Source organism: Arachis hypogaea, chromosome 10 (assembly GCF_003086295.3).
Source record: "Arachis hypogaea cultivar Tifrunner chromosome 10, arahy.Tifrunner.gnm2.J5K5, whole genome shotgun sequence".
NCBI classification, from domain to species: domain Eukaryota; kingdom Viridiplantae; phylum Streptophyta; class Magnoliopsida; order Fabales; family Fabaceae; genus Arachis; species Arachis hypogaea.
In genome coordinates, this window is record NC_092045.1 from 18,559,387 (window position 1) to 18,584,339 (window position 24,953).

The window sequence follows — 24,953 nt, forward strand, 5'->3', positions numbered from 1 at the left end:
AGTAGATTGTGTAGGGAAGGGGAGAAGCAGATCTTGGGGACTAGCAGTGATGTAGGAAAGCAATCTGGTGGTAGAAGTTGCATCAGTGTCCCTTAAGCATATTGACATGATCATTAGCATCGGAGAGAACAATAACAAGTGAAGAGCTATGGGTTTCTATGAATGTCCAGAGGCTTCCAATAAACATAAATCTTGAAAACTCTTAAGCTCTCTTGGGTAGATTAACAGCACGCCATGGATGTTGTTTGAGAACTTTAACCAAGTTCTACAAAACAGAGACAAATAAGGAGGCCTACCCGTCACATACACATAAACGAGAGAATTCCAAAAAGCTTTACAAACTAACAAACTTTTGGATCTTGATTTTATGGTCATGCATTCACGTGATCAAACAATCAGAAGGAGACAAGAATGTTCAAAAAAATTGGATAGAGTAATCGCAAATATACATTAAAATGAGACTTTTTCTAATGTAATTGTCCAATATTTATAAAGGTATAAATCTGATCACTGTCCAATTCTAGTGGATATGCAAGAAAAGATAGATAAAAGAAGAAGGAGCGAGCATAGGTTTAGATTTGAAGAAATTTGGTTGGACAATAGTGAATGTGAAAAGGTAGTCCATAAAGTTTAGAATCTAGGCAGTAACTCTATGAAAAAAAAATTAAGAAACTGTGGCAGAATGTTAGAGAAATGGGGAAAAGAGAATTTTAGGAACATCCCAAGGACAATTAGAGCAAATCAAAAGAAGTTGAAAGAACATCAAGCACTCTCTCAATCCAAAAATGTGCTGAAAATACAAATGAACTCTTGAAGTATGAAAAAGTATGGTAGACACAAAGATCAAGAGCATTTTGACTAAAGACAAGGACCGTAACACAATTTTTTACCAAAAGACATCTCAAAGAAAAAGAAAAAACTCAATAGAAAAGATAACAAACGATGCAATGGTGGTTTTTGAAGAGGAAGAAAAAATAGAAGAAGTCATGACCAACTATTTCAAAAAACTTTTTGGAGTAGAAAGCACGAAGGGTATAAAAGAAATAACAAAGGTGGTACAAGGAAGAATCACATGAGAGATTGGAGATAATCCAACCTGATTTCATAGCTGAAAAATTGAAGATAACCCTCACCCAAATGCAGCCAAACAAAGCACCAGTCTCATATGATTTACCGGTACTATTTTACTAAAGTATGTGCAGAATGGTTGGTTATGGAGTCACAAATTTGGTACAGAACGTGCTAAACAAAGACGGAGATCCATTGAAAATTAATAAAACATACATACTTTTGTTCATCCCAAAGACAAAGGACCCGACATACACAAAAAATTACAGGCCAATTTCTTTGTGCAATATCCTTTTCAAGATAGTGACAAAAACAATTGCAAACAGGCTAAAAAGATCCTACTGGAGATTGTCGAGGAATTTCAAAGCGCTTTTGTACCAGAGAGGCTCATAACAGACAATAGAATAGTTGCGGTCGAAATACTTTTGTGATTGAGATATGTGTCACAATGACAAATATATTTGTCTCTTAAATAGTCACCACCAAGTTCGATAACTAAATATATATTGGGTTGTAGTTGAGAAAAAGTTATTTAGTGTGTGTGAGTAAAAGGTGGTGTGTTGTTGAGTTAAGAAATTAACTAAATCAATTAGTGATGACAAACATTATTTTTGGGTAAATAAATAATTGGTGTTGATTAATTATAATTGCATATTACTAATTATTTATAAAATATTGGTCGCCAAAATTTGAATTACAGCCCAAAAGAAATGGAAAATAAAATAAAGCTGGTGGGTTAGTAAATCAAATAAAGCCCAATGAAAAACAAAGAAAGAAGTCAGATGGGTCAAACGGGTTACATGAACTATATCCAATCCAAGTCCGAGTTGAATTCAATTCCCTCCATCTTGCTCTTACCAAAGCAACGTTCCTCTCTCTTTTGTCTTAGTCAAATCAGAGCTTCAGAAAAGTAAGAAAGAGAAAGAGAGAGCTTCTTCCCTAAGCAAATCACCAAAGAAGCAAGAAAGAGAAATTAAGCTTGAAAGACAGATGTCATCTCAACAAGTTCAAACCAAATCTGGCTTAAGAAAAGGTTAAAGGTAACCCGTTTCCTCTTGCATGCATCAAAGTTTCTTCTCTTCTTCCCAACTCTATGCTCGGTCCGAAATGGGATGTAAAGGAAAGTTGATCTATGTTCTTCACTGCTACAAATCTATGGTCACAAGAGATTCTTGAAGACCAAGTTGCCTCTCTATGGTTCAGATTTGGTTGACCATTGGAAGAAAATTTCGGTTACTCCTTCATGGCTTTCGGTCAAGTTGGAAAAGTCAGAAGCAAAGGTCCTACTTTGATGTTTAAGGAGAAAAAGTGAGCTTGTGGGTTGGTAAAGCACAGTGCTCAAGGAGTTGACCTAGGAAGATGAACCCATCAACATGCAAGGAGATAAAAGGAGATTTTCTGATCATTCAGAAGCAAGGAGAGAAAACCAGAGTTTATGAGTAGTGTTCTGAAGAAAAGTTCCTCTACTTGGATAATGCTTTATTTCAAAGAAGCATTCGGCCAATACTGAAGAACTCAATCTGAGGTTTGCGAATCTGGTTATGCACATAGCTAAGAGGCTGTTGATGAAGTCAATCTCCTTCATGTTTTTACAGATTGTGATGTACTTTTCTATGTTTATCTTTCTATAATTTCTTGTGAGAAAAGGCATTGTGAGAAAGCTCAAGTAAAAGCCATGAGTGGAAAAAGGCTGAGTGATGCACTTGAGTGAAAAGCCTAGAGTTATTTTCTGATTTCTTTAGGTTGGTTAAGTGTCTTGTATCTTGTACCTGTTAGGTATCCCTTTCTTAGTTGGGTTAGCACTAAGAGTGAATAGTTAGGTGTTAGCCTAGCTAATGACAAGTTAGGTTAGAACTTGAGTGTGAAATTGGTGTATGTAATAGTTTTAACTATAGTGGAAATTCCTCCATTGTTGTGGAGGAGACTGGACGTAAGTTGTATAGCTCAAGGCTACCGAACCAGGATATATGCTGGTGTTAGCTTTTCTCTTCTCTATTGTGTTCTATTTTCTGATATTCATGAGACAAAAATAAATTGTCTCATAAATTTCCGCTACTGAGTACTGATGAGCGGATAATTTGTACGCTTTTTGGCATTGTTTTTAGTATGTTTTTAGTATGATCTAGTTAGTTTTTAGTATATTTTTATTAGTTTTTAGTTAAAATTCACTTTTCTGGACTTTACTATGAGTTTGTGTGTTTTTCTGTGATTTCATGTATTTTCTGGCTGAAATTGAGGGACTTGAGCAAAAATCTGATTCAGAGACTAAAAAGGACCGCAGATGCTGTTGGATTCTGACCTCCCTGCACTCGAAGCGGATTTTCTGGAGTTACAGAAGCCCAATTGGCGCGCTCTCAACGGCGTTGGAAAGTAGACATCCTGGGCTTTCCAGCAATATATGATAGTTCATACTTTGCCCAAGATTTGATGGCCCAAACAGGCATTCAAAGTCACCATCAGAATTCCCAGCGTTAAACGCTGGAACTGGCACCAAAGTGGGAGTTAAACGCCCAAACTGGCACCAAAGCTGGCGTTTAACTCCAAGAGAAGTCTCTACACGAAAATGCTTCAATGCTCAGCCCAAGCACACACCAAGTGGGCCCGGACGTGGATTTTTATGTCATTTACTCATCTCTGTAAACCCTAGGCTACTAGTTCTCTATATATAGGACCTTTTGCTATTGTATTTTCATCTTTGGACATCTAGTTCTTAGATCACGTTTGGGGGCTGGCCTCACGGCCATGCCTAGACCTTGTTCTTATGTATTTTCAACGGTGGAGTTTCTACACACCATAGATTAAGGTGTGGAGCTCTGCTGTACCTCGAGTATTAATGCAATTACTATTGTTCTTCTATTCAATTCCGCTTGTTCTTGTTCTAAGATATCACTTGTTCTTCAACTTGATGAATGTGATGATCCGTGACACTCATCATCATTCTCACCTATGAACGTGTGCCTGACAACCACCTCCGTTCTACCTTAGATTGGGTGGATATCTCTTGGGTTCTTTAACCGGAATCTTCGTGGTATAAGCTAGAATTGATGGCGGCATTCAAGAGAATCCAGAAGGTCTAAACCTTGTCTGTGGTATTCTAAGTAGGATTCAATGATTGAATGACTGTGACGAGCTTCAAACTCCTGAGGGCTGGGCGTTAATGACAGACGCAAAAGAATCACTGGATTCTATTCCGGCCTGATTGAGAACCGACAGATGGATAGCCGTGCCGTGACAGGGTGCGTTGAACATTTCCACTGAGAGGATGGGAGGTAGCCACTGACAACGGTGAAACCCTTGCATACAGCTTGCCATGGAAAGGAGTAAGAAGGATTGGATGAAGACAGTAGGAAAGCAGAGAGACGGAAGGGACCAAGCATCTTCATACGCTTATCTGAAATTCCTACCAATGAATTACATAAGTATCTCTATCTTTATCTTTATGTTTTATTCATCATTCATAACCATTTGAGTTTGCCTGACTAAGATTTACAAGGTGACCATAGCTTGCTTCATACCAACAATCTCTGTGGGATCGACCCTTACTCGCGTAAGGTTTATTACTTGGACGACCCAGTACACTTGCTGGTTAGTTGTGCGAAGTTGTGTTTATGCCATGGTATTGAACACCAAGTTTTTGGGTTCATCACCGGGGATTATTTGAGTTGTGAAAAGTATTGATCACAATTTCGTCCACCAAGTTTTTGGCGCCGTTGCCGGGGATTGTTGAGTCTGGACAACTGACGGTTCATCTTGTTGCTTAGATTAGGTATTTTTCTTCAGAGTTCTTAAGAATGAATTCAATTGTTTCAAGGTGATATTCTTATCATCACCAAAGCTGATTGATTCTTATCAATTTAGCTCTTGAATGCAATGTCCTGCTGAAGCTTGGCTAGCCATGTTTAATTCCTTTAGACTGAAGCTTTAGACTAACATTGCATGATTCCTGGAATTCTCATTAAGAATTTTGATATCTTTATTTTCTCTTCCACTTAATTTTTGAAAAAAGCACAAAAAAATTACAAAATCATAAAATCCAAAAAATTTCTTGTTTGAGTCTAGAGTCTCATTTTAAGTTTGGTGTCAATTGCATGTTTCTGTTCTTCTTGCATTCATTCATGTGTCTTAAGTGATCTTCAAGATGTTCTTGATGATTTCATTGCTCTGATCTTTAAATTCTCTTGACTTGAGTGTTTATGTGTCTCATATGCATTCTCATTTTGTTAGTGTCAGCAGTATACAAACTGCTAAGTTTGGTGTCTTGCATGCATTGTTATTTGATTTCAGTTGCATTTTAATTATTCCTCATTATTAAAAATCCAAAAATATTTTTAATTTGTATCTTTTCAAGTCAATAATACAGAGAATTGAAGACTCAGAACATACAGCAGAGGAACTACACAGAAAAAGCTGGGCGTTCAAAATGCCCAGTGAGGAAGACAGACTGGCGTTTAAACGCCAGCTAGGGTGCCTGGCTGGGCGTTTAACGCCCAAAAGGGTAGTAGTTTGGGCGTTAAACGCCAGAATGTGCACCATTCTGGGCGTTTAACGCCAGGATGGCACAAGAGGGAAGATTCTGTTTTCAATTCAAATTTTTTCAAGTTTTCAATATTTTTCAAAATCAAATCTTTTTCAAATCATATCTTTTCAATCAAATCTTTTTCAAAATCAATTTCTTTCCTTTTCAAAAATACTTGCTATCAATTAATGATTTGATTCAACATTTCAAGTATGTTGCCTTTTCTGTTGAGAAAGGTTTAATATTTGAATCATATCTTTTCTTGTTAGCCAAGTCATTAATTTTTTTTAAAATCAAATCTTTTTAAATGTTTTTCGAATCATATCTTCTTAATCACATCTTTTTCAAAATAGTTTTCAATCATATCTTTTCAATTTCTTATTTCAAAATCTTTTTCAAAATTCACTTTACTTCTTTCTCAATCTTGGTTTTCGAAAATCAAGTAAAGTTTTTCAAAATGTTTTCAAAATCTTTTACTTAATTTTCGAAAATTTCTTCCCCTCTTCTTACCTCCTTCTATTTATGGACTAACACTATTTCTTAATGCACAATTTGAACTCCATCTTTCTTGATAAGTTCGAATTTTCTACTTCTGCCTTCTATTCTTCCTCTGACACCTCAAGGAATCTCTATACTGTGACATAGAGGAATCCACATTTTCTTGTTTTCTTCTCTTTCATATGAGCAGAAGCAAAGACAAAAGCATTCTTGTTGAGGCTGACCCGGAACCTGAAAGGACCTTAAAGCGAAAGCTAAGAGAAGCTAAGGCACAATTCTCTGTAGAGGACCTAACAGAAATCTTTAAAGAAGAAGAACCCATGGCAGCCGAAAACAATAACAATGCCAACAATGCAAGGAAGGTGCTGGGTGACTTTACTGCACCTACTCCCGACTTCTATGGGAGAAGCATCTCTATCCCTGCCATTGGAGCAAACAACTTTGAGCTTAAGCCTCAATTAGTTTCTCTAATGCAACAGAATTGCAAGTTCCATGGACTTCCATTGGAAGATCCTCATCAGTTCTTAGCTGAGTTCTTGCAAATCTGTGACACTGTCAAGACTAATGGGGTCGATCCTGAGGTCTACAGACTTATGCTATTCCCTTTTGCTGTAAGAGACAGAGCTAGAACATGGTTGGACTCACAACCTAAAGAAAGCCTGAACTCTTGGGAAAAGCTAGTCAATGCCTTCTTGGCAAAGTTCTTTCCACCTCAAAAATTGAGTAAGCTTAGAGTGGAAGTCTAAACCTTCAGATAGAAGAAGGAGAATCCCTCTATGAAGCTTGGGAAAGATACAAACAATTAATCAGAAAGTGTCCCTCTGATATGCTTTCTGAATGGAGCATCATAGGTATTTTCTATGATGGTCTGTCTGAACTGTCCAAGATGTCTTTGGATATCTCTGCTGGAGGATCTCTTCATCTGAAGAAGACGCCTACAGAAGCTCAAGAGCTGATTGAAATGGTTGCAAATAACCAATTCATGTACACTTCTGAAAGAAATCCTGTGAACAATGGGACAAATCAGAAGAAAGGAGTTCTTGAGATTGACACTCTGAATGCCATATTGGCTCAGAACAAAATATTGACTCAGCAAGTCAATATGATTTCTCAAAGTCTGTCTGGAATGCAAAATGCACCAGGTAGTACTAAGGAGGCTTCATCTGAAGAAGAAGCTTATGATCTTGAGAACCCTTCAACGGAAGAGGTGAATTACATGGGAGAACCCTATGGAAACACCTATAATCCTTCATGGAGAAATCATCCAAATCTTTCATGGAAGGATCAACAGAGACCCCAACAAGGTTTCAACAATAACAATGGTGGAAGAAATAGGTTTAGTAGTGGTAAGCCTTTTCCATCATCTTCTCAGCAACAGACAGAGAGTTCTAAGCAGAACACCTCTGACTTAGCAACCATGGTCTCTGATCTAATCAAAACCACTCAAAGTTTCATGACTGAAACAAGGTCCTCTATTAGAAATTTGGAGGCACAAGTGGGACAGCTGAGTAAGAAAATTACTGAACTCCCTCCTAGTACTCTTCCAAGCAATACAGAAGAAAATCCAAAAGGAGAGTGCAAAGCCATCAACATGGCCGAATTAGGAGAGGAGGAAGAGGCAGTGAACGCCACTGAGGAAGACCTCAATGGACGTCCACTAGCTTCCAATAAGTTCCTCAATGAGGAACCATGGGAATTTGAGGCTCAAAATGAGACCATAGAGATTCCATTGGACTTACTTCTGCCATTCATGAGCTCTGATGAGTATTCTTCCTCCGAAGAGGATGAGTATGTCACTGAAGAGCAAGTTGCTAAATACCTTGGAGCAATCATGAAGCTAAATGACAAGTTATTTGGAAATGAGACTTGGGAGGATGAACCCCCTTTGCTCACCAAAGAACTGGATGACTTGTCTAGGCAGAAATTACCTCAAAAGAGACAAGATCCTGGGAAGTTCTCAATACCTTGTACCATAGGCACCATGACCTTTAAGAAGGCCTTGTGTGATCTAAGGTCAAGTGTAAACCTCATGCCTCTCTCTGTAATGGAGAAGCTAGGGATCTTTGAGGTGCAAGCTGCAAAAATCTTACTAGAGATGGCAGACAATTCAAGAAAACAAGCCTATGGACTTATAGAGGATGTTCTGGTAAAGGTTGAAGACCATTACATCCCTGCTGATTTCATAGTCCTAGAGACTGGGAAGTGCATGGATGAATCCATCATCATTGGCAGACCCTTCCTAGCCACAGCAAAGGCTGTGATTGATGTTGATAGAGGAGAATTGATCATTCAAGTGAATGAAGAATCCTTTGTGTTTGAGGCTCAAGGATATCCCTCTGTCACCATGGAGAGGAAGCATGAAGAGCTTCTCTCAAAACAGAGTCAAACAGAGCCCCCACAGTCAAACTCTAAGTTTGGTGTTGGGAGGCCACAACCAACTTCTAAGTTTGGTGTTGAACCCCCACATTCAAACTCTAAGTTTGGTGTTGGGAGGTTCCAACATTGCTCTGAGCATCTGTGAGGCTCCATGAGAGCCCTCTGTCAAGTTACTGACATTAAAGAAGCGCTTGTTGGGAGGCAACCCAATGTTATATCTTATCTATTTTCCTTTGTTATTTTATGTTTTCTGTAGGTTGATGATCATGAGAAGTCACAAAATCAATTGAAAAAGCAAAAACAGAATGAAAAACAGAAAGAAAAATAGCACACCCTGGAGGAAGAACATGCTGGCGTTTAAACGCCAGTAAGGCTAGCAGATGGGCGTTTAACGCCCAGTCTGGCACCATTCTGGGCGTTTAACGCCAGAAAGTATTGATCACAATTTTGTCCACCAAGTACAAATAGAATCAGAATTGAAAGTTTGATTTAAAAGGTCATAACAACAACTTAAAAGGAAGGTATAGATTCAACCACCCTTCTCTAAGCCTATCACAACCTTCAATTCGTATCAAGAACTAAGGTATCAAGAATTGAGCTTAACCGCTTGGAGCAAAGATCCAATGGCGAACAACTTGGGCACAACCACAGTTGCCTACACCCTCACTGAAGGCCAGTCAAATAATCGGCCACCTTTCTTCAACGGGAAGAACTATGCCTACTGGAAAGAAAGGATAAGAATATTCATCCAGTCCATTGACTACAACATATGGAAGATCGTTGTGAGCGGTCCCAAGATCCCAACAAAAATAAGTACTGATGGAGTGGTGACTCCAAAAGAAGAAGCTGGATGGAATGAAGATGATAAGAAGAAGATAGAGCTGAATGCTAAAGCAATCAACCTTCTTCACTGTGCTATCAGCTTTGAAGCGTATCAGAAGGTGTCTAGATGCAAGACTGCCAAAGAAATCTGGAAAAAACTCCAGGTTACACACGAAGGCACTAAACGAGTCAAAGAAACAAGGATTGATATGCTGCGAAAAGAGTACGAAATGTTTAACATGAAGGATGGAGAAAGCATTGATGAAGCGTTTGAGAGATTCTCAATCATAATCAACAACCTTGATGCTATGGGTACAAACTATGCAGAACAAACCTTGGTGAGAAAACTTCTTAGAAGCCTCACAAAAGAATGGGAAACCACTGCCACTATCCTAACCGAGAGCAACAACCTAAGTCCCATAACTTATGATGAGTTGAGAGGAAAAATCCTTGTCTATGAAGCCACACACACAAACACAGACTCAAAGAAAAAGGGAATAGCCCTCAAGTCACAAATAGAACCAAAAGAAAGTGAGTCTAGTGATGGTATTTCAGATGATGAGCTTTTGTTTTTTGCTAGGATATTTAAAAGGATGATGAAAAACAAGGGCAAATACAAGGGTTCAAGTTCAAAGGAGCACAAGATCGACTTGAGCAAGGTGACGTGCCATCACTGCAAGGAGGCAGGACACTTCAAGCTAAACTGTCCAAAGCTCAAAAAGGAGGACAAAGGAAAGAAGGAAAGGAAGCGAGTGCTCATGGCAGCTTGAGAGGATCTTGAGAACAACTCAAATGAAGAAGAATAATCTGAAGGAGATGATAAAGACTGCTTCATGGCTGGAAACAACAATCTTAATGAGGTAAATTATTATGATTTGACCATTGATGATTTACATGCTATTATTGATGATCTCACTTTAAATACCTCAAAACTGCTTGACAAGTACAAGGAATGCAGATCTGAAAGAGATGTGTTAAGAGCTGAAAATGATTTTTTAAAAGAAAAAGTGAAGGAAACTGAATGTGCTTTGGACATTATTGAAGAAAACAGATTTCTAAAATCTGAACTTGAAAAATTAAAAGGAAAGCACATTGTGGATCCTTCTCATAAGTTAATTGCTAAAAATAAAAGATTAAATAATATGATCAAAAGGCTAAATGGTGACTTAGCAAAATTTGCTCAAAGTTCTAGTAACTTGGATAAACTACTTGCAAGTCAAAGACCATTATTTGAAAAATTTGGTTTAGGTTACATAGCCAAGGAAGATGCAGCTTCCAATATTTCTTCTATAAAGTTTGTGGCTTCTTTATCAAATACCAAATCCATACCAAACAAATCTGGTATTGGTTATGTTCCAACATTTGAAGAAAAATTTGATGAAGTATACACAAATGAAACTGAGCCTTCACCAAAAACTGAACCGAGTTCAAACAGGCCAGGTTTGGGATACATTTCAAAAAATGAGGTTGTTTTCAAGACACCACAATTTTACAACAAAACCTCATATTCGAAAAGTCCAAATGTTCAAAGAAATTCTGGTGAAAATGCTTTTGCAAAGAGGAATAATTTTAATAAAAATCAGTTTTTCAGAAAAAAATATATCTCCTCCAAAAACCAGAAAATTTCAACAATTTAATCATCTCAAGCAATATAACTCACCTTAATTTCAGCGACACACATCAGAAAATCATTGTGTTAATTGCAAGAAATTTGGTCACTCATATGCACAATGTTTCATTGAAAAAAAGAGTTGTAGGAAACAAAGTTTACAATGTTGTTTGTGATTTCAATGCACTTGGGCAACCAAGATGGATTAACTTCAAAGGATCCAAATTAGTTTGGATACCTAAGGCTACTTGAAACTCTTCATGCAGATTTGCCTAGCATCCAAGAACAAAAAGGACATGTGGTACATGGATAGTGAATGTTCAAGGCACATGACTGGAAGGTCAACTTACTTCATCAAACTAAATAAGTATGATGGAGGTTTTGTGACCTTTGGAGATGATGGTAAAGGTAAATTTGTTGCTGTTGGAAAAGTAGGTAATGAGCAATCTACTTTCATTGATGATATACTTTTGGTATGTGATTTGAAGCACAATCTTTTGAGTATAAGTCAGCCGTGTGATTTAGGATATTTAGTGACTTTCAAAAGACTTGAATGCTGTGTTGTTAATAAAAAGACAAATAAAGTGATGTTTGTTGCCAAGCGTTTTAATAATATGTATAGACTTACTCTTGATGAACTAAAGGATCAAAATGTAGCGTGTCTTCACTCTAAAGAATCTGAAAAGTGGTTATGGCACAAGAGATTGGGCCATGCAAGTATGTTTCAAATAAACAAACTTGTAAAGAAAGAATTAGTAAGAGGTCTTCCTTTGATAAAGGTTGACAAAGACATCACTTGTGATGCTTGCCAAATGGGAAAACAAACAAAAAGTTCTTTTAAACCAAAGGAAGACATCTCTACTAAAAGACCACTTGAGTTGCTACACATTGATTTATTTGGTCCAACAAGAACTCAAAGCCTAGGTGGTAAACATTATGGTTTAGTAATTGTGGATGACTATACTAGGTTTGGTTGGGTTTTATTTCTTGCACACAAAAATGAAGCCTTTTCGGTCTTTGAACCTTTTTGCAAGAAAATTCAAAATGAAATAGATTTGAAAATCTCTTCTATAAGAAGTGATCATGGAACTGAATTTGAAAATAATTTATTTGAATCCTTTTGTGAGGAATTTGGAATATCCCAAAATTTCTCTTGTCCAAGGACACCACAACAAAATGGTGTAGTAGAAAGAAGAAATAAAAGCATACAAGAGATGACAAGAGCTATGCTTTATGAGAGTAATGTTCTAAAATTCCTTTGGGCTGAAGTGGTTAACACGGCTTGCCACATTTTGAATAGAACAATCATAAGAAAATTTTTGAAGAAAATCCCTTATGAACTTTGGAAAGGTTACCCACCAAACTTAGACTACTTGCACATCTTTGGATGCAAATGCTTTGTCTTAAATAACAAGGATAATTTGGGTAAATTTGATCCAAAGGCGTATGAGTTTTTGTTTGTAGGATATTCCACAACTAGTAAAGCATATAGAGTTTATCATCAAGATGTTAGGATTATTGAGGAGTCCATACATGTTACATTTTGTGATACTAACTTGGTGCAATGTATTTTGGAAGATTGTGATGCAGAAAATTAAGCTCAAAAGGACGTTGAAACTGGGCAAAATCAAGAAAATGGAAATTCTGCTCAACCTGACCCAAAAACTGCAGTTGCTAAAAATTTGAGAGACAATTCCATTTTGTCTCATGAATCTGAGGGAGACCATGAGGCCAGCAGTACCCAAAATTCATTGGTACCTGAATCTGCCTCCAAGTCCACCAGACCTCGTGAATGGAGATTCTTGAAGAATTATCCTGAGGAATTTGTCATTGGGGACGTCTCTCAAGGGGTTAGAACTCGGTCTTCCACTAGAAAGGCAAATAAAGGATCAAACATTGTCCTTCTCTCAAAAAAAGAGCCTCAAAATATCAAAGAAGCCCTTAGTGACCCTTCTTGGGTTAAAGCAATGGAGGATGAGCTTCTTGAGTTTGAGAAGAACCAAGTGTGGACTTTGGTTCCAAGGCCAAGTGGAAAGAAAGTGACCGACACCAAGTGGATATTTCGGAACAAGTTAGGAGAAGATGGCAGCATTGCAAGAAATAAGGCAAGGCTTGTGGCACAAGGATATGACCAAGAAGAACGAGTAGAATTTGATGAATCCTTTACCCCTGTTGCCCGAATGGAAGGCATAAGACTTCTATTAGCCTATGCTGCATTTTGTGGTTTTAAATTATATCAAATGGATGTGAAATGTGCATTTTTGAATGGTGTGATAGATAGAAAAGTGTATGTGGAGCAGCCACTTGGTTTTGAAAATAAAGAGCATTCTGATAATGTTTTCAAATTATCTAAAGCTCTCTATGGTTTAAGACAAGCTCTTAGAGCTTGCTATGAGAGACTTAGCTCTTTTCTTTTGAAAAATGATTTTCAAAGAGGCACCACAGACACGACTCTATTTATTAAGAATTCTAATGATTCTTTTATTCTAGTCCAAATATATGTTGATGACAATATTTTTGGATCAGCAAATGAATCCCTTTGTTCTGAATTTGGAAAACTCATGACAAGTGAATTTGACATGAGTATGATGGGTGAACTTAATTTTTTCCTTGGGTTGCAAATTAAACAAACTGAAAATGGTATTTTCATTCATCAAGAGAAGTATGCCAAAGAATTAGTTAAGAAATTTGGTATGCAAAATGCCAAACCCATGGGAACACCCATGCATCTTAACTCTAAATTAGATAAGGGAGAAACTGAGAAAGATGTAGATGAGACTAGGTATAGAGGAATGATTGGTTCTCTTATGTACTTAACTTCCTCTAGACCCGACATTGTGCAAAGTGTTGGATTGTGTTCAAGGTTCCAATCCAAACCTAAAGAGTCACACCTTTCAGCAGTTAAAAGGATCATTAGATATGTTCATGGCATATCCAATTTTGGTCTTTGGTATCCTAAGATTGATGATTTTTCTGCAGTTGGTTATTGTGATGCAGATTTTGCTGGTGATAAAGTTGATAGAAGGAGCACTTCAGGCTTATGTTGCTTCCTTAGAAAGTCTTTAAATGTTTGGTCAAGTAAGAAGCAACCAACAGTGGCCTTATCCACTGCAAAGGCTAAGTATATAGCTGCTTCTTCTTGTTGTTCTCAGCTTTTATGGTTAAAAACACAGCTTGCCGATTACAAATTAAATGCTGAAAATATTCCCTTGATGTGTGATAATATGAGTGCCATTAATATTTCTAAAAATTCAGTTTTTCACTCTAGGACTAAGCATATTGAAGTGAAATTTCACTCCATAAGAGAACATGTCCAAAAGGGGGATATTAGCATTCAATTTGTTAAATCAGAGGAGCAATTAGCAAATATTTTCACAAAACCATTAGCTGAGGACAGATTATGCATGCTTAGGACTAGTATAGGAATTTTGAGTTATGACTCTTTGTTTGATAATTGCTTATGTATTTGCTGGAGCTTTTTGTCTCATAAACAGGTATGAAACAATTCTGGGCAGAAGAAGAACGTTTCCCTTAATCAGCGTGATCTGGGCTTATTTCAAGTGAAATATGATTTGGGCCAACCTCAAAAATCAGATTTAGAGTGGTCCAATGTGTTTCCTTAAAGCCAACCAGATCTGGGCCCAAATATAAATGTTACATTTTTGTTTGGTTGTTAACTTTTGTTGGGCTGTGTGTTTAATTTTTTTTAAAGGATTTTCATTCTATGTTTTTTTCTGGTCCAAAAAGATTTTCAGTTTGATTCAATTTTTAAGTTTTTCAAAATTTAAAATTAATTTCCTGTTTTATTTTTAAATCAAATAAAATCTTTCTTTAATGAGGTCATGTCTTTTCAAAGTCAAATCAGTGGTGATGCAGTTGCATGGTGTGAGAAATTTTCTTTTGGGTACGGTTACTATTCATACATCGGTTCGAGCTATAAAAGACCGGGTTGGCCGACCTCTTAGAAGGTTGGCCCATGTCTGACCTCTTCTCAAAGAGGTCGGCCAAATCACCATAAGAGGCCCAAGCAGGCCCAAACGAAGGGACACAGCCCAAATCTAAAGGCGGCAAAGCCTAAAGAAAGATAAGGCGGTTCCCCTTAAAGATAAGATGACTTCACTCAAAGATAAGATAAGATAACTATCTTATCTCTAGAAAGGTCACCCTACAAACATTATAAATACGTTGGAGCACCTGGGTATAACTCATACTCTGATTCTACTAAAAACCTGGTTAATACCCTTGCTAAGTTAAGCATCAGAGTCCCTTGCAGGTACCACCACCTTCCGGTGACGAAGGATCAGCACCATCACCAAGTCCAACAAGTCGGACACGGCGGCTCTGGCCGCCACCATCAAGTCGGACACAACAACTCCGACCAGTACAGAAGATCTCGGCTGAGATCGACCTACAGTTTCAGGTAACCCTCGGAACATTAGCGCCATTGTCGGGGAACCTAAAAGTCATCCCACCACCATGGCGGATGACCATGACAACGACCACGATTTGGATCTAGAAGATAGAACGTCGCACAAAAACGCAGACACCACACCAAAAGATATCCCACAACCTAACGGAGATAAGAATTCACCAAACCCGAGAGCCCTTGAGATGCTTCAAGATCGTTTAAAACAACTTGAGAAAGAAGCCCAACAGCAACGAGAAGCTGAGAAGGACCTCAGAATGGAAACTAGGCGACGTAAAGAGTTGGAAAACAAACTCTTAAAGCTTGAAACAGATCTAAAAGCCAAGACTACTCGATCCAGTCATGAAGACAACCCCCACAGAGATCAAGACCCATTCACCAAGAACATTAGGAAAGCCAAAGTCCCAAAGGACTTCAAGGCTCCCGACATGACCCCGTACGACGGCACATCGGATCCAAGCTATCACCTCAGCAATTTCAGAAGCAGAATGTATCTCGCCGATGCTTTAGATGCAATTCGATGCAAAGCCTTCCCAACTACCTTAACAAAGATGGCAATTAAGTGGTTCGACAGCCTGTCCCCAAGGTCTATCTCAAGCTTTGACGAATTAGCTGGAAAGTTTCTTGCCAGATTCTCCATCCAGAAGGACAAAACCAAGCACGCCCCAAGTCTATTAGGGATCAAGCAAGGAGATCAGGAAAGTCTTCGCAACTACATGGAAAGATTCAACAAAGCATATTTGGACATACACAGTCTGCCAACTGAAGCAGCCATTATGGGTCCCATCAATGGCCTACGAAAGGGACCTTTTAGTCACTCCATATCAAAGAAATATCCCACATCTCTGAACGAGGTGCAAGAACGAGCAGAGAAGTACATCAACATGGAGGAAAACTCTCAACTAGGAGAGATCTCAAAAACGGAACATTCCTACTCCTCCCGCGATAAGGATAAAGAGTCCAAGAAAAAAGAAGATCAACATGGAGAAAAGCCTAGAAAATACCACAATTACACCCCTTCGGGTGTCTCTTGTGGATGTCTACCGAGAAATATGCAACACTGAGAAGATCCCACTACCTCGCCCAATCCAAAACCAAAGAGGTCGGACGAGTTGAAGGTCCACCTCACACCAAAGAGGTCGGATGAGTTGAAGGTCCACCTCACACCGAAGAGGTCGAACGAGTTGAAAGTCCACCTCACACCAAAGAGGTCGGACGAGTTGAAGGTCCACCTCACACTGAAGAGGTCGGACGAGTTGAAGGTTCACCTCACACTGAAGAGGTCGGGTGAGTTGAAGGTCCACCTCACACCGAAGAGGTCAGACGAGTTGAACGTCCACCTCGCATCGAAAAGGTCGGACGAGTTGAGCGTCACACACCAAAGAGGTTGGACGATTTGAATGTCCACCTCACACCCCTGAGAGACATGTTCATGGAGGATTCGCAGGCGGAGGGATCTCTAAATCATCTCGCAAAAAATACCTCAAAAAGGTATATTAAGGAAGAAAGAGAGGTTTGAAAAGGACAACGGAGTGCGAACAAGCCTTCCGAGATTTTAAAAATTCTTGGGACAACCACCCATTCTTACCAGACCACGGAAAATTGAAGAACCCATATTATACCTCGCAGTGGGAAGTCGGGCAATAGCCACAACACTAGTCAGAGAAGACGAAAGTGGGCAACAACTCGTCTACTTCATCAGCAAGGCTCTATAAGGGGCCGAACTAAACTATCAAAAGGTAGAAAAGTTCACCTACGTCCTCATACTCACTTCTTGACGACTCACACTATCAGAGTTCGGACCAACCAGCCAATAAAAGGCATCCTACAGAAAACAGACTTAGCTGGAAGAATCCTACAGTGGGCAGTCGAGTTATCTGAATTCGATCTTTGATATGAAGCTCGAACAGCCATCAAATTACAGTATCTTGCCGATTTTATTACAGAGTACACTGACACCCCAGGAACTCCCACAAAATAGAATCTTTACGTGGACGATTCTTCAAATAAAACCGGGAATGGTACAGGTGTAAATTATAGAAAGCGATCAGGGAACCCAAATCGAGCCAAATAACCAAGCTGAATACGAGGCACTACTGGCTGGTTTAAGGATGGCTAAGAAAGTAGGAGCTTATCGTGTCCAGTGATTCACAAGTAGTTACCTCACAAATAGAAGGGAGCTACCAAGCTAAGGATCCCACCATAAAAAAATGCCTCATATAATTTGGGGGACCCTGGACAAAACCAGAGAACAGCTCGGACAATTCGGGGGACCCTGGACAAAACCAGAAAATAGCTCGGACAACTCGGGGGATATGAGGTCCGACACATACCTCGAGAGCAGAATGCCCGAGCTGATGCACTTTACCTCGAGAGCAGAATGCCCGAGCTGATGCACTTTCAAAACTAGCCAAGCACCAAACCAGGGGGCAATAACAGAAGCCTCATCCAAGCTACATTACAAGACCACAACAAGTCGATCTCGAAAGCGGTATAAGGGATGGTAATATTCAACTGACTGAAAAACATGTCATAAGCATAGAAAAAGGGTCAGTTCCCCCGGAGTCAAGGAAGGAAAACAAACTCTCTCCTCAGAGTCCGGTGACACCAACTCATAATTCTTCTCCTCATCCCTATCCCTACAAATTCTACTGAACCTCCTAAGTCATACACAGTGCTCAGGGTCAGCTACAGTAACACGCATCAAAACTATGGAATCCAGCCACTTAGACATGCCATCAGGGATCTTAGTAGACATCTCAACAATATTTTTCGAAAAGACATAGGTCAACAATTCCTACAGTAAGAAAAAGAAAAATAGGGTTACTACCAAACAACTCGGGCAAATAAGGAAACAACTCGGACAATAACAGCAAAATATCAAGTGTCAGATACAACATTAAAAGGGAAACCCCAAGACTCACACGAATGTCCAGGGGCACCCTTTGGAGGCAACAAAAGGGAAAGAATACAGAGAAGAGAAGTTAACAATCTATACCCAAACAATCCGAACACCTCTCAAACAAAAAGGTCAAAACAAAAGCTAAGCAACCAAACCCTAAGCAAAGCACAGATTCTTCTCAAAGGTGAACGACAAAAGAAAAGTTACAACAAACGATCAAAGACGCAAACTTTTTGCAGAAAGAACCAAAGTTCCTCAGAGCAAAAACTCAAATACAAAAGCTTTACATCAAAAGCATGCCAACTTCCCTATAGCCCCACCAGAAGAGCTCCCATAAGTTCTATGGGCATATCGGACAACACCACACTCAACCACCGGAGAATCACCATTTTTGACTTGCTTAATGGAGGCAATGATTCCTGTGGAGGTAGAAGAGGGATCCCCTAGAGTGATCCTCTATAACGAAGATACCAACTCCCAAACTTAAAGGGAGGAGCTCGACTTATTTCCAAAAGTCCGAGAAAGAGCTTCAATTAGAGAGGAAACGTTAAAGCAGCAAATAGCCTCAAGATACAATCAGAAAGTAGTCCGGCAAAGCTTCGCCAATAATGATCTCATCCTAATCCGAAATGACATTGGAGCAGGTCGATCAGGAGAAGGAAAGCTAGCAGCCAAAGGACCATACCAAGTTGTTCAAAAGTACTGAGGAAAGGTCACCACAAAATGCCCAAACCTCGAGGGCCGAGAGCTACCAAGGTCATGGCATGCCTGCAATTTAAGAAAGGCGTCAGGCCGAAGATCTTAAAGATTGCCCGACCTAGAAGGGTAAGCACTAACATGTACACACTTTTATTCATATCTTCATTTTATTGTTTAAAAGTTTGCAGATCCCTTAAAAATTTTCCAACCAAGACGCATTAATCTGAGCGCAAAAATTCATCGTTCGATTACAAAGCTAAAGGTCGGTAAGGTGAAAACCAAATTCAGTGCCCGATCACGACGAAGCTACAGGTCGGCAAAGGTGAAAACAAATTCACCGTCCGACCACGATGAAAATTGAATTCATCGTCCAAATTTCGACAAAGGTCGGCAAGGTGAAAACTAAATTCACCACCCGACTTCAACAAGGGCGGCCAAGTGAGAACCAAACTCACCGCCCGATTTCTACAAAATCGGCAAAGATGAAGAAACGGTAAAAACAGATTAATGCAAGAAGTTATAAGAAAGTAAATCCATGTATAGAGGCTTGACGAGGTCTGAAACAAAACATGGATTGCTAAGAAATAACTTAAAAGACAGGCCGACATAAAGAAGTCGGACCAGTCGCCACAATAACAAGTTATAAAAAGTCAATCCCTGGAAAGAGGCATGGCCAGCCCTAAAAAAGAGGATTACTAAAAATAACTTATAAGAGACCGACGTAAAGAAGTCGGCCCCAAAACCGAAAAGTTATAAAAAGTAATCCCTGAAAGAGACCTGACAAAGGTCCAAGAAAGAGGATTACTAAAAATAACTTATAAAGTACCGACATAATGAAGTCGGCCTCCCGACAAAAAGTTATAAAAAGTAATCCATAAAAGAGATCTGACAAAGGTCAAAATAAAATGGATTACTAAGAAATAACTTAGAAGAGGCCAACATGAAGAAGTCGGCCCGAGCCAATTAAAGCTACAGATTGGACCGACGAGAAGAAGTCGGACCAACGAAGGCTACAACTTGGACCGACAAGAAGAAGTCGGACCAACAAAAGCTACAGCTTAGACCAACAAGAGAAGTCGGACCAACGAAAGCTAAAGAAGGATCGATAAGAGAAGTCGGACCAACAAAAAACATGCGCTAAAAGGGACATAGCTTTGCCCAAAAAGCCACGGCTCCACGATAAGACTATCGAAATTGTTCAGACTAACTAAAAAGGGTTCCACGAGAACACTAAAAAGTTGTCGGACAAGTTAGCCCATAGGTCATCTCGCACAAACAGGAGATAGACAAAACAAGATCTGATCAAAAAGAGGTCGGACAGCAAAGTACCGACACTCTATAAACATCTCACAAAGGCCAAGAAAAGGTCAAAAGGCCAAAGCCAGAAGTGCTTCACTGAAAGGTACGAAGTCTTGAAAAAAGACACTACTTAAAAGGCAAAAGCACAAATCAAAACGGCGCTAAAAAGTCATCCAAACAAACTATAAAAAGGTTCCCCATCGGAACACTACCTAAAAAAGTTGTTGGATTATGACTAAAAAGCCCGAGCAGTGAAGACAAACGAGTCGAAAGAAGGCTGAAAAATCCCCTCAACAAACTAAAAAAAGGGGCAAATACCAGACTCGCACAAGGAGAAACTACTCAAGATCAACCGAAGTCAGGATGCTTGAGCACGACTTCCCCCAAAGAGATCGAAGCTCTGAAAGCACGATCTCGGGGAAAGGTCCAAACTCAAGCAGGGGCAAAGTCATACAGGTCGACGTCAGTTAAGAAGAGGCGCAAGTACGATCTCAAAAATGAACAAGCCAAAAGGTTGGAAAATAACTTAAGGCCCAAATGTGCTTAGCTAAAAGGGATACAACTCCGCTCAAAGAAGGCACAATCTCAAACAGGGCTACGAACGTCATCCGAGACTAAAAAAGGTTCTATATAAAGAACACTAAAAAGTCATTGGACAAGTCACTAAAAGCCCGAATATCAAGTCGCAAGGATAAACTTTGCCAAAGCAGAGGGTTGTCAACAAAAACTTAAAGCAAGGCGTGATCTAGAAGGCAAGGTAGAAAACCCACACTACCACTCAAAGGAGGTCGGACTAGGAAGTACCAAACCTATGGAAAATCTACAAAGATCGCAAAGTAATGAAGAAACAAGCCAGATAGATGCTTGAGCACGACTTCTCCAAAGAGATCGAAGCTCTGAAAGCACGATCTCATGGAAAGGTCCGAACTCAAGCAGGGACACTGTTCATACATCGGTTTGAGCTATAAAGGACCGGGTTGGCCGACCTCTTAGAAGGTTGGCCCATGTCCGACCTCTTCTCAAAGAGGTCGGCCAAATTACCATAAGAGGCCCAAGCAGGCCCAAACGAATGGACACAGCCCAAATCTAAAGGCGGCAAAGCCTAAAGAAAGATAAGGTGGTTCCCCTTAAAGATAAGATGACTTCACTCAAAGATAAGATAAGATAACTATCTTATCTCCAGAAAGGTCACTCTACAAACATTATAAATATGCTGGAGCACCCAGGTATAACTCATAATCTGATTCTACTAAAAACCTGCTTAATACCCTTGCTAACTTAAGCATCGGAGTCCCTTGCAGGTACTACCACCCTCCGGTGACGAAGGATCAGCACCATCACTAAGTCCAACAAGTCGAACACGGCCGCCACCATCAAGTTGGACACAACAGCTCTGACTAGTACAGAAGATCTCGTCTGAGATCGACCTACAGTTTCAGATAACCCTCGGAACAGTTACCAACACTCCCTCTCTTCCCTCCATAACTTCTCCTCAAACCTTTCGGTTTCTTCCCACTCACGCTACTGCTTCTCTTCCCTCAAAAGCCTAAATCTAACCAAATGGGGAAGAAACTTATTGCTAAAAAAGCACCGCGTAAAAAGATCCACAAGCTTCTAGGATATCCTAGACCATCAACTCGCTTTCAAGACCCTACTTTAACTCCCTCACCTTCACCTCCTACCTCTCCTCCTCACACTGCTCCCATGGTGCAGACCAAGACCACGCCACGATTCCCAGCCCCTGCCAAGCCGACGCCACCACCAAAAACGACGCCTTCCAAACCAGGCTCCTCAAAACCTAGTTCTTCAAAGCCAAGCTCCTCCAAAGGCAAACATCCGGTGGTTGAGGAACTAGTTTCTGAACCAACCAACCCAAATCCAGGTCGGTTCCTGTGCGCTCTCAACGAGGTAAAACTCGAGTCCCTCTCAAAACTGTTAAAGAATCAGACATTGGACCTTTTGATCACAAAGCTCATTTTTTGACCTCTCATTCGAATTATAATCCCTATAGATTCAAATTTGCCATGAATCATGACTTCTATGATGGGGTTATCAAGTATCGTACCATGTGTCTATCTTTTCTAGCTGATTTGCAATCTTTGAAAAGAAAAGGTTTCCATTTGTTGATAACTTAATTTTCTGGACTGGAATCATCTTTTTGACATCAAAAAGCCTGTTTATCCCTTATTGGTCAAAGAATTTTATGCCAACATGACTTATCATGAAGGCACTGCACACTTATATGTAAAGGGTCGAGACATAGTTTTAAACAATGAAACTATCAGTGATGCTTTGAAGTATACTGACATTGGGCCTTGTGCTTACGCTTCGGTTAAGTGGGATGAAGGTGTTGGAATTTCTTACCATGATGCATTGGCTCACATTTGTGAACATGTTTCTTTAATTGATGGCATTACATCCACTCACAAAGCCCTATAATATGAACGTGCTCAGTTGCACCGTATTATCAACCACATCATTCTTCCTCAAAGTGGTTCATATCAAATAGGTTTCCTACACTGATTCTCTTGTTTTATATGCCCTTCTCACCAAAACTAAAATTTCATTTGCATACTTGATGGTTAGATATATGTTTGATTCTGTTAGAAGTGAAAAGGACAAAGCACTTCCTTATGGCATGTTTGAGTATTTTGGTGTTGACTTGACCAATGAGGAATATCAAAATAGACATTCATACCTAAAAGAGGGTGGTTCAGTGAAACAGCCCAAAGGACCTACTCAATCTGAACGGGTGGTCTTAGGTGATGAAGATGATGACTTTGTTCCTAAGGAATCTTCTTCTCTCTCCACTGAGGGCACATCCATATCTACTGGGAAGAAATCAGCTCTGCTGAATGTAGTCAAAGATGTTGTTCAGAAGTTTGTCTCCCAATCCAATCATATGATTGCCATGAGCAAGGAACAAAGGAAGCTAGCCAGCAAGCATGAGATTTTCCTAAAGAAATCAAGGGATAGAGTGGCTGTGTTCATGACTTTTATTGATAACCTTTAAAAGAATGAAGACCCTGCCATTGATGTTGAAGAGGAAGCTGACTCAGAGGGGAATGGTTCTAATGCCTAGGATTTGTCTCATAAAAAACTGCTGCTGCTGCTCTCTTTTTGTCTCATGAAATCTATTTCTTTTGCTACTATTAAACTGTTTTTATCTTGGATGACTGTAATAACTCTAAATACTGCTGCACTTTTGTTATTTTAGTTAGAACTTTGAACTGTGATCTAACCTTTTCTTGCAGGATTTATAATGATGTTTTTGTTGACCTTGCTTATTATCCACCCTTGATGACAAAAGGGGGAGTAATAGGTGCAATAGCTGGAATGCTAAATTGACTAAAGTTGCTTTTGATTACTATTTTTTGTGGATTTATTTTGACTGCTACAGATTTTAATAATCTTGATCTGCAAATGTTTGCAAATATTGTGAACTGTTGTGAATGAGGTTGGAAACTTGCTTCATGATTTGTTGCTATCTTGACCTTGACCCTGAAGTGTTAAGGCTCTATTTTGGCCATTAAAACTATCACTGTTTGCTGCACTTTTGGTTAGTATATAGCATCTGTTTGGTTCCATATAAGCATATGTAAAAAGAAAAGAAGAGAAGAGCATAAATCCAGGGGGAGCTAATTTTGAAAAGGAAAGGGGGAGCAACATAAAAGCAAATGACAAAAATCAAAGGGAGTTTCTAAACCTTACTCAAACTCATTCCTTTTTCTTATTGCTTAAATTATGTTTGTCATCAAGGGAGAAATTGTTGAGTTAAGAAATTAACTAAATCAATTAGTGATGACAAACATTATTTTTGGGCAAATAAATAATTAGTGTTGATTAATTATAATTGCATATTACTAATTATTTATAAAATATTACAGGCCAAAATTTGAATTACAACCCAAAAGGAATGGAAAATAAAACAAAGATGGTGGGTTAGTAAATCAAATGAAGCCTAATGAAAAACAAAGAAAGAAGTCAGATGGGACAAACAGGTTACATGAACCATATCCGATCCAAGCCCGAGTTGAGTTCAATTCCCTCTATCTTTCTCTTACCAAAGCAACGTTCTTCTCTCTTTTGTCTTAGTCAAATCAGAGCTTCAGAAAAGTAAGAAAGAGAAAGAGAGAGAGCTTCTTCCCTAAGAAAATCACCAAAGAAGGAAGAAAGAGAAATTAAGCTTGAAAGGTAGATGTCATATCAACAAGTTCAAACCAAATTTGGCTTAAGAAAACGTTAAAGGTAACACATTTCCTCTTGCATGCATCAAAGTTTCTTCTCTTCTTCCTAACTCTCTGCTCGGTCCGAAATGGGATACAAAGGAAAGTTGATCTCTGTTCTTCACTGCTACAAATCCACGGTCACAAGAGATTCTTAGGGACCAAGTTGCATCTCTATGGTTCAAATTTGGTTGACCATTGGAAGACAATTTCGGTTACTCCTTCATGGCTTTCGGTCAAGTTGGAGAAGTCAGAAGCAAAGGTCCTACTTTGATGTTTAAGGAGAAAAAGTGAGCTTGTGGGTTGGTGAAGCACAGTGCTCAAGGAGTTGACCTAGGAAGATGAACCCATCAACATGCAAGGAGATAAAAGAAGATTTTCTGCTCATTCAGAAGCAAGGAGAGAAAACCAGAGTTTGTGAGTAGTGTTCTGAAGAAAAGTTTCTCTACTTGGATAATGCTTTCTTTCAAAGAAGCATTCGGCCAATACTGAAGAACTCAATCTAAGGTTTG